Source organism: Triticum aestivum, chromosome 7B (genome assembly GCF_018294505.1).
Source record: "Triticum aestivum cultivar Chinese Spring chromosome 7B, IWGSC CS RefSeq v2.1, whole genome shotgun sequence".
Classification (NCBI taxonomy): domain Eukaryota; kingdom Viridiplantae; phylum Streptophyta; class Magnoliopsida; order Poales; family Poaceae; genus Triticum; species Triticum aestivum.
The window spans coordinates 341981856-341990352 of NC_057813.1; positions in this window are offsets into that span (position 1 = coordinate 341981856).

Consider the following 8497-nt stretch of genomic DNA (forward strand, 5'->3'; position numbering starts at 1 on the left):
GAAAGTTGGTCTTCGCCTGCAAATCTTCTGATTGTGACACCGTGGTGGGCTCGGCGATGACATCCGTCCTGCCGTCCTAGTGGTCTTGGTCTCGTTGCATGGGAATGGAAACCTTTTGGGTGATTCCTCGAGACCCCGCGCCTGCGCTTGCCTCCTAAGGACCAAAGAGGAAATCTGCTGCACTATGCTCGCTGGCGCCCGCCTGACCTTGGTCGTCATGGCTGGCGTCACCTTAACCTCATGAGGCGGGTGCCTGCATGGAATTCTCCGCTCCTCGGGAGCCAGCCTAGGGAGGCCGCTCCCTCCGGAGGTCTTGGTGTCGCCCACCTCGTGCAGCTGGGCCCCTCGCGACGGTCTTGTCTTGAAGGTGCTGGAGATAGGCCGTACCTGGTTGTCGATGGAGCCACACCATGGGCCACAGACAAGCAAGTCTGGGTACCCTGGTTCCCAGAAAGTCGACAGTTAGAGGGGCTACAAGGGGCCCACAATCAAAAATTATAGATGCATTGGAGATGTATCAGTGTGCTAGGCACAAAGCCACAACCAGCGAGTGTGTGCGTGTGTGTGTGTGTTTGTGTGTGTGTGTGTGAAGCTAGTGTTAGATAGATTAATATCAAGATCGAGGTGTCACCCTAGTCCTTCAATGTCAGGAAGGATGGGGGGAGAGTGCCAGTGACACTTAGATAGGGAGATAGAGAGAAAGAGAGAGGGAGTTTGTGTGTCACATATCTATACTAGGGGATCGGTAGATAGCATGTGTGCAAGGCATACTTAAAGCATCAGGGAGATAAGCAAGCGGGTGTGCATGCAAGTGCCAGAAATAAATGAAGAGAGAAACAATGTGTGTGTGTGTGTGCCTATGTGTGTGTGTGCGCGCACGTGAGGGAGAGAGAGAGAGAGAGCAAACTCTTCTCAAAATCTCAAAACAAAAGGTGCCCTGCTGGAATCCATTATATGGATTCATATGGTTCCGGGACTCAAGTTAACCTTACGGATATGTGTGCGAGACATAGTTATCATTCAAGACATGAGTGGTGGTGGGTGGGTGGAGTTAACGGGGTGGGCGCATTCGACAGAGAGAGAGTGTGTGTTTTTGTCTGAGAGACTTGTAGGACGAGATAGAAAGACAAATTCTAACCTTGATAGAGGGATATAAATAGACGAAGTGTGTGTGTGAAAGAGATACCCGCAGAGAAAAAAGATTTGTGTGTGTGTGTGATAGAGATTGCAAAATTCATTCACGTATCACTATCTAACGGTCGAGGACGTGCCTCACTTAAACATAATCAATATCTACTTTGTACCATGGCCGAAGATACAATATCGACACAATGCTATAAAGATTGGACACTCGCATATCACACAAGTTTTTTGTTTCAAAATGCCTTTTTCAATTGTGCATGCCAAAGTTATAGTGATATTTCTTCAAACAACGACTATAGTTATCATGTACATGCACCATTGTTAGTGTTGCATTGAAAGTTATTAGTTTTGGATGACTTAAGGTTCTACTATGAAGTAATATACGTAATATTCATATATGAATTCAATGGGTACTACAATTTATGAAATGAAGGCCATGTAATCATATGAGGTAACATTTTGAAGTAGGAGACTATAATATCCTTTTCTTTTGTGCATTTATATTATCCATTTGTTAGTGTGCAATATAATTAAAATTAACACGTCAATGCATTGTGTTAAAAATAAATAACCGATGGTACTAAATTATATATTTACATGAGAAATACATACACTAATGCAAGATGCTGCTAACGTGATACTACAATCAGAGGCCCTTCGATGCAAATGTGTGCGATGCATTAATCGCAAACAGTGATGTAAAAAATCGTGAAAAAGATGCAAAACATTTGTGATGGCGGATACATTAAACACAATTGAGATTTTAGTTGTGTGTGCAATGAGGGGCATATGGTTCAGTTTAATGAACTATTTGCGATGATGCAGAGGACAGAAACGGGACATCCAAATAAAGGTGTGTGCAATATACGACATACAATTTACTCGGATTAACTATTTGTGATTAGGAAACACAACAGAAATGGTCAGCCAAATCAAGGTGTCTGCGATTGAGGGCATACACTTCAGACGGATGAACTGTTTGCGATTAGGCAACACAACAGAAACGGTCAGCCAGATCAAGGTGTCTGCGATTGCTGGCATATACTTCACATGGGTGAATTGTTTGCGATTAGCCATAACAACTAGAAATAGTTAGACACATCAACATGTGTGCACTAGACAAGAATACATTCTAATTAAAAGAAGCATGTGCGATGGTAATAACGAGCATGCACGGTTGATTGAACAACATGTGTGATAAAATCGCCTATTGCTGTGCACCCTATGGTGCAAACGCCACGTACGCGGCTGAGAACGTGTGCCCATGTTACGCCATCCAGGAATAGTGCCACATATAGAAATTATAGAACCGTCAATAATTTTTGAGCCTGCATCCCATCACATTCCCAATTACTACCACGCTATATTTAATTGCAAACATGTTCACACCGATCAAAACCTAAACGGTTTCCCACTTAGGAGCGTATTGGCACTCGGTTATAAATACTACCTACTCCAAGGTGACTGCACATTCCTCCTCAACTCCTCATCCACACAAACAAACAAGTCATTCATCATCGTTCCCTTGCATCTACCACGGCCCGCATGAGTTCTTGGTCGAGACATTACTACCAGGGAGAGACAAGCATGGAATCACAAGAACGAGAGATGTCCCGCCGCTCTGCGAATGCATCAGAGATGTTGCTACTTCTTGAGCTTCCATTGGTTTTTCCCTTGAAGAGGAAAGGCTAATGCAGCAAAGTATAGATAAGTTTTCCCTCATTTGATAACCAAGGTATCAATCCAGTAGGAGAAACACGCAAGTCCCCAATATATGCACCTACACAAACAAGCAAACACTTGCACCCAACGCGCAAAAGAGGTTGTGAATTCCTTCACGGTCACTTGCAAAGGTGAGATATGATAGAGATAGATATAAAATATTATTAAAACATAAAAGTAAATAAAAGTAAATAATTGCAGCACGGTATTATTGTTATTTTTGGTATATAGATCTGAAAATGTATGAAGGAAAATAGACCCGGGGGGAATAGGTTTCACTAGAGGCTACTCTCTTGAAGGCAAATAATATGGTGGGTGAAAAAATTACTATCGAGCAATTGATAGAAAAGCGGAAAGTTATGACAATATCCAAGGCAATGATTATGCGTATAGGCATCAGGTCCATGTGAAGTAGACCGATTCCTGCCTGCATCTACTACTATTACTCCACACATTGACCACTATCTAGCACGCATATAGAGTATTAAGTTCATAAAGAACGGAGTAACGCCTTAAGTAAGATGACATGATGTAAAGGGATAAACTCAAGCAATGTGATGAAAACCCCATCTTTTAACCCTTGATGGCAACAATACAATACGTGTCTCGCTACCCCTACTTTGTCACTTGGTGAAATCACGCAAGATTGAACCCAAAACTAAGCACCTCTCTCATTGCAAAAAAACCAATCTAGTTGGCCAAACCAAACCGATAATTCAAAGAGAAATACAAAGATATCAAATTGGCATATAAGAATTCAGAGAAGATTCAAATAATATTCATAGGTAAGCTGATCACAAATCCGCAATTCATCGATCTTAACAAACACACCAAAAAAGAAGATTACATCAAATAGATCTCCAAGAACATCGAGGAGAACATGGTATCGAGAACCAAAGAGAGAGAATAAGCCATCTAGCTACCAGCCATGGAGCCGTAGGTCTATGGTTCTCGGTGTACAAAAGTAGGGGCTCTCCTTTTGACCCTTGTACTTGTGCACGGGCAGTCGAAGCCACGCGCCATGGCCGCACATAGCAGGGCAAAGGAGGGGAGCTGGAGAGTAGCCGAGGGCACAAGACAAACAAGGCAATATAAAAGACCAAGACCACAAAGATCGAGATGGATGAAGCAGGTTTCCCCGGCAAGACCCTTGCTGGGGCAGCCTCAGCAGCCCACTCAAGGCCCTTGCCGGGGCGGCTCGTTCACACAAGCGGAGTGAGCCACCCTCAAACCCACGGTCTCCAACACCATCGACTATGTTGGGCCAGGGCTCGGGAGGCACCTCCATGGTGGCATGCAAATCTTTGTGAAGACAAAGAATATTCAAGGTTAGATGAGGATTAGAAGGCAACAATCCTCGACAAGATTCTTACCGAGGAAATCCACAAGACCCCTGGCAAGATCCTTGTCGGGGACGACAGCGCGCCACGGCAAGACCCTTGCCGGGCCACCCGGCAGGACTATTGCCGAGCCACCCGGCAAGACCCTTGCCAAGGGCGTCAGCGGGGCCATTGCCAGGCCCGCACCAACCAAATCCCCACCGCCATTCACATACAGTTGCCAGCACAACCAGCTGGGCAGGCACCTACATGGCAACATGCGGCTTCCAGGCCAACTCAGCACACACCTGCGTGGCGGCATGCAGATCTTCGTGGAGGCTCCACCACCGCGCCACCTCAGCTGCTTGCCTGGCTACATGGCACAACATGCATTGCTTGCCAGGGCGCCTGTCAAAACAAGGAGGAGCGGCGACGAACGGGACGGGCCTCGCTCCCGTCCCCGATAAAGCGAGAGGACACCTAAGCTACACATTAAATGCATCTTGTCCTGTAATACGGGCAATAAGCTCGTAGCATTGTAGACCTTTCCACCTCCTGTGTGCCACTGTGGCAGCCCCTTTCGCCTATAAAAGGAGGCCCATGGCGTACTGGAGAGGGATTCGGCTCTTGTGAACCACACAGCCACCATAGCTAGTTCAAGAGCTCAAGAACACTCAATACATCCACCAAAGCAGGACTAGGGTTTTACGCATCCTCGCGGCCCGAACCTGGGTAAACGATCCTTGTGCCGGTTACTAATCATGCTCTTCTCACAACCCCTCGCCCTGCAACCGTAGTAGGGATTCTTGTGATCCCATAGGTGTCGTTTCCCACCGACATCTTTGGCACGCCAGGTAAGGGTGCGCAATTGTGAGAATCTGGTCTAGTAGTTGGCCTAGCAGTTCTTCATCGCCATGGCTCCTAAGAAGAAGACGAGCACAGAGATCGGTTCGTCCGAGACGGAACTGCCGGTACCGGTGCGGACCAGTAGCGGGCCAGTCATGGAGAGAACCCGTGGCGCGGCCCGCGAACATCCACATCACCCTGGCAGTCCAGGCCTGATAAGCGGCATTGTTCGTACGCCAGGCTACGAGCCATGCATCGCGGGTACCAGGGACGGAGTCGGGCATCCCGCAGGCAGCGCGGGGCCCTCCAGGGGCGTCGTCGTGCCGCCAAAGGGTGGCGCGGCGACCTCCAAGATGCCAACACCGGCATCCATGGCGCGCTCTTCTCAGGTCATGCGCGATGAGCAGCGCTGCCCTGCTGGTGACCCTGGGCGCCGCCCTGGGAAGAGTCCCATGCGCCCTTCACATGATGAGGAGGGACAACATGCGCGCCGAGGTGCTGGCGGAGGTAGCGGACGGCCGCGAGGCCGTGACGAGGCTCCTTCTAATGCGGTTAGAAGTCGAAGCACATCGCGGTCCACACAGCTTTCATCGCCGCAGCTGCTCCTCGATTTTTCTCCCGCCGCAGAGAAGTTTGACGAATGGAGGTCCACCGTCCGGAGCCTCGTTGGCATCGCTAACAATGATGAGTTGCGAACGGCGGGACCCGTAGGCTGTCGCTCCGTCGAGCCACCGCACGCCAGCGAAGGCCGGTCCGGAGGCGATGCGGCCACGATGCACTCCCCTCATCCATCCCGGCCACCGTGGGTGTCGGTCCGTCGCGACGACGCTCGTGATGATATCTCCATAGCATCGTCTGACCCACGAACCCACTGTGGCCAACGCCAGGTTCTTCGGGAGCGAGCTCATGAAGACACTCGAACCACCATCGAGCGCAGGCGCAGCACGCACCCCCAGTCGGACAGGCGGGCAGGGCCCACTAGGGACCACCCAGCACCGGGAGGCTACGATGGCCTACCTTACGAGGTGGGTTGTCCAGCCTTCACCCGTGAGCTGCGGCAGTTCTAGTGGCCCTCCCACGGCACGTTCAAGCCCGACGTTGGCGAGAAGTACAACGGCAAGACTCACCCATCGGAGTTCCTCGGCATCTACACCATTGCGATGCAAGCTGCTGGGGCCCGCAACGACCAGGTGCTTGCCAATTACTTCCGTTTGGCACTCAAGCCCAATGTTATGTCATGGTTGATGCACTTGCCGGTAGACTTCGTTTCTTCTTGGGCGGATCTATGTCATGAGTTTGTTGGCACCTTTACTGGGGGCCACCAAGATCATGGCCAGGCGAGCAACTTGCAAATTATCCCCTGAAAGAAGGAGAAAACTTGCGTAAGTACATCCAAAGGTTCAGCCGAGTGCAGTACAACATCCCCGACGTTCATCCTGCCGCCGTGATCAGTGCATTCCATCAGAATGTGCGCAATCGTAAGATGCGTGAAGAGCTGGCAATGAACAAGGTCAGGGGTGTGGCCTAACTCTATGTTCTGGCCGATCGGTGTGCTCGCACTGAAGAGGGAAGGAAGTACCCCGACGAAGACGCCGGCGCGGAAACCGACGCCACGGATGATACCGCCACCCCGGCGAAGAAAGGCCGGCGCCGTAACAGAAAGCGCAAGGGCAAGACCGTGCTTGTCGTTGAGGGGTCCGAAGATACCGGCACCACCAAGAAACCCAAGGCAAGTGACCCCGGCAAGGAGGTTGCCGGGTGCGCCGCTTGCCAGGCCTTGGCGGTTGCCGATAAGCCAGGGGCTCCGACAAGTAGTATTGCAAGATCCACCGCACCAAGGGTCGCGACCTCCAGAACTACCGGCAAGTGGAGCTGCTCGCTGAGAAGCAGAAAGTCGAGTATGAGAGGCGGGACAAGGAGAAGGGCCAAGAGGGTGCCGAGGGATCCGGCAAGAAGTGTGGTGGCCAAGGAGGCTGCCGCGGCAAGGATAATCAGCAAGAGAGGCCTGCCCGGGGCCGCGACAAGAAGCAGGAAGACGATGATCACGACGAGGACGATGACTCCGGCAACATGAGTTTCAGAAAGCCAAAGAAGCCACATGCATCGATGGTGGCGCCTAGCTGCATGCATCTCACCGCCAGTTCAAGCAGTGGGCGTGTGAGATCACAGTGGTGGAGCCATCGTTCGACGCACGAAAGCTGCTGAAGTGGTCCAACACGCCTATCATCTTCAACACCGAGGACCATCCTGACCACACTACTGCGGTCGGGTGCTTGCCATTGTTGGTTTCGCCAACAATCCGCAACCTCAAGGTGACGAAGATGCTAGTTGATGGCGGGGCCGGTCTGAACTTGATCTCGCCTGTTGTGATCAAGAGGCTGCAGATCCCTGATGGAGACCTCAACGACACGGGCACGTTCCAAGGGGTTAACCCGGGGAGGAGCCAGCTGAAGGGAAAGGTCACGCTGCCCGTGACATTCGGAGGCGAGCTGAACCACAGGACGGAGATGATCGTCTTTGATGTAGCCGAGACCCCCTTGCCCTACAACGGGATCCTCAGCCGCACGGCACTATCCAAGTTCATGGCGGCTTCACATTACGCCTACAACACACTGAAGATGCCCGGGCCGATGAACATCATCACCGTCCCCTCCGACAAAAAAGACGCGTTGATTTGTGCCAACCAACTCTACCAAGAAGCAGTTGTAGCAGCTGCCGCCAAGGCGCCTGCTCCTGCCGACGGAACCCCAGGAGGGAAGAAGACCGGGAAGACCCCTCACACCCACTCCAGCAAGCGCACCTCGTCGGGGTGTTGCACTCCCATTGAGGACGTGCCAGAGAGTTCCGCCGGCAAGATCAAGAAGTCCAGAGCTACACCACCAGAGACCAAGAAGGTGCCCGTCAAGGAGGACGGTACGGGGGGAGCTTTCACCATAAGCTCCACCCTCGACAGCAAATAGGAAAGCGAGCTCGTCACTTTCCTGCGGGCAAATGTCGATGTGTTTGCATGGAAAGCCTTCGACATCTCCGGCATTCCCAGGGAAGTGATTGAGCACCATCTTGTTGTCTGTCCTCATGCACGGCCCGTCAGGCAGAAGGTCAGGAAGCAGGCTCTGGATAGGTAGGAGTTCATCACGGAGGAGATCATAAAAGTAGAGGCGGCAGGTTTGGTAAGGGGAGTGCTCCATCCAACGTGGTTGTCCAACCCGGTAGTGGTGCACAAGGCAAACGGGAAGTGGAGATTGTGTATTGATTATACAAACATCAATAAAGCTTGTCCAAAGGATCCCTTCCCGTTACCGCGCATCGACCAGATTGTTGACTCCACAGCTGGGTGTGACCTGTTATCATTCCTCGATGCCTACTCAGGGTACCACCAGATCTTCATGATGAAAGAAGACGAGGAGAAGACAACATTCATCACCCCATGTGGTACGTATTGATTTTTACGGATGCCTTTCGGGCTA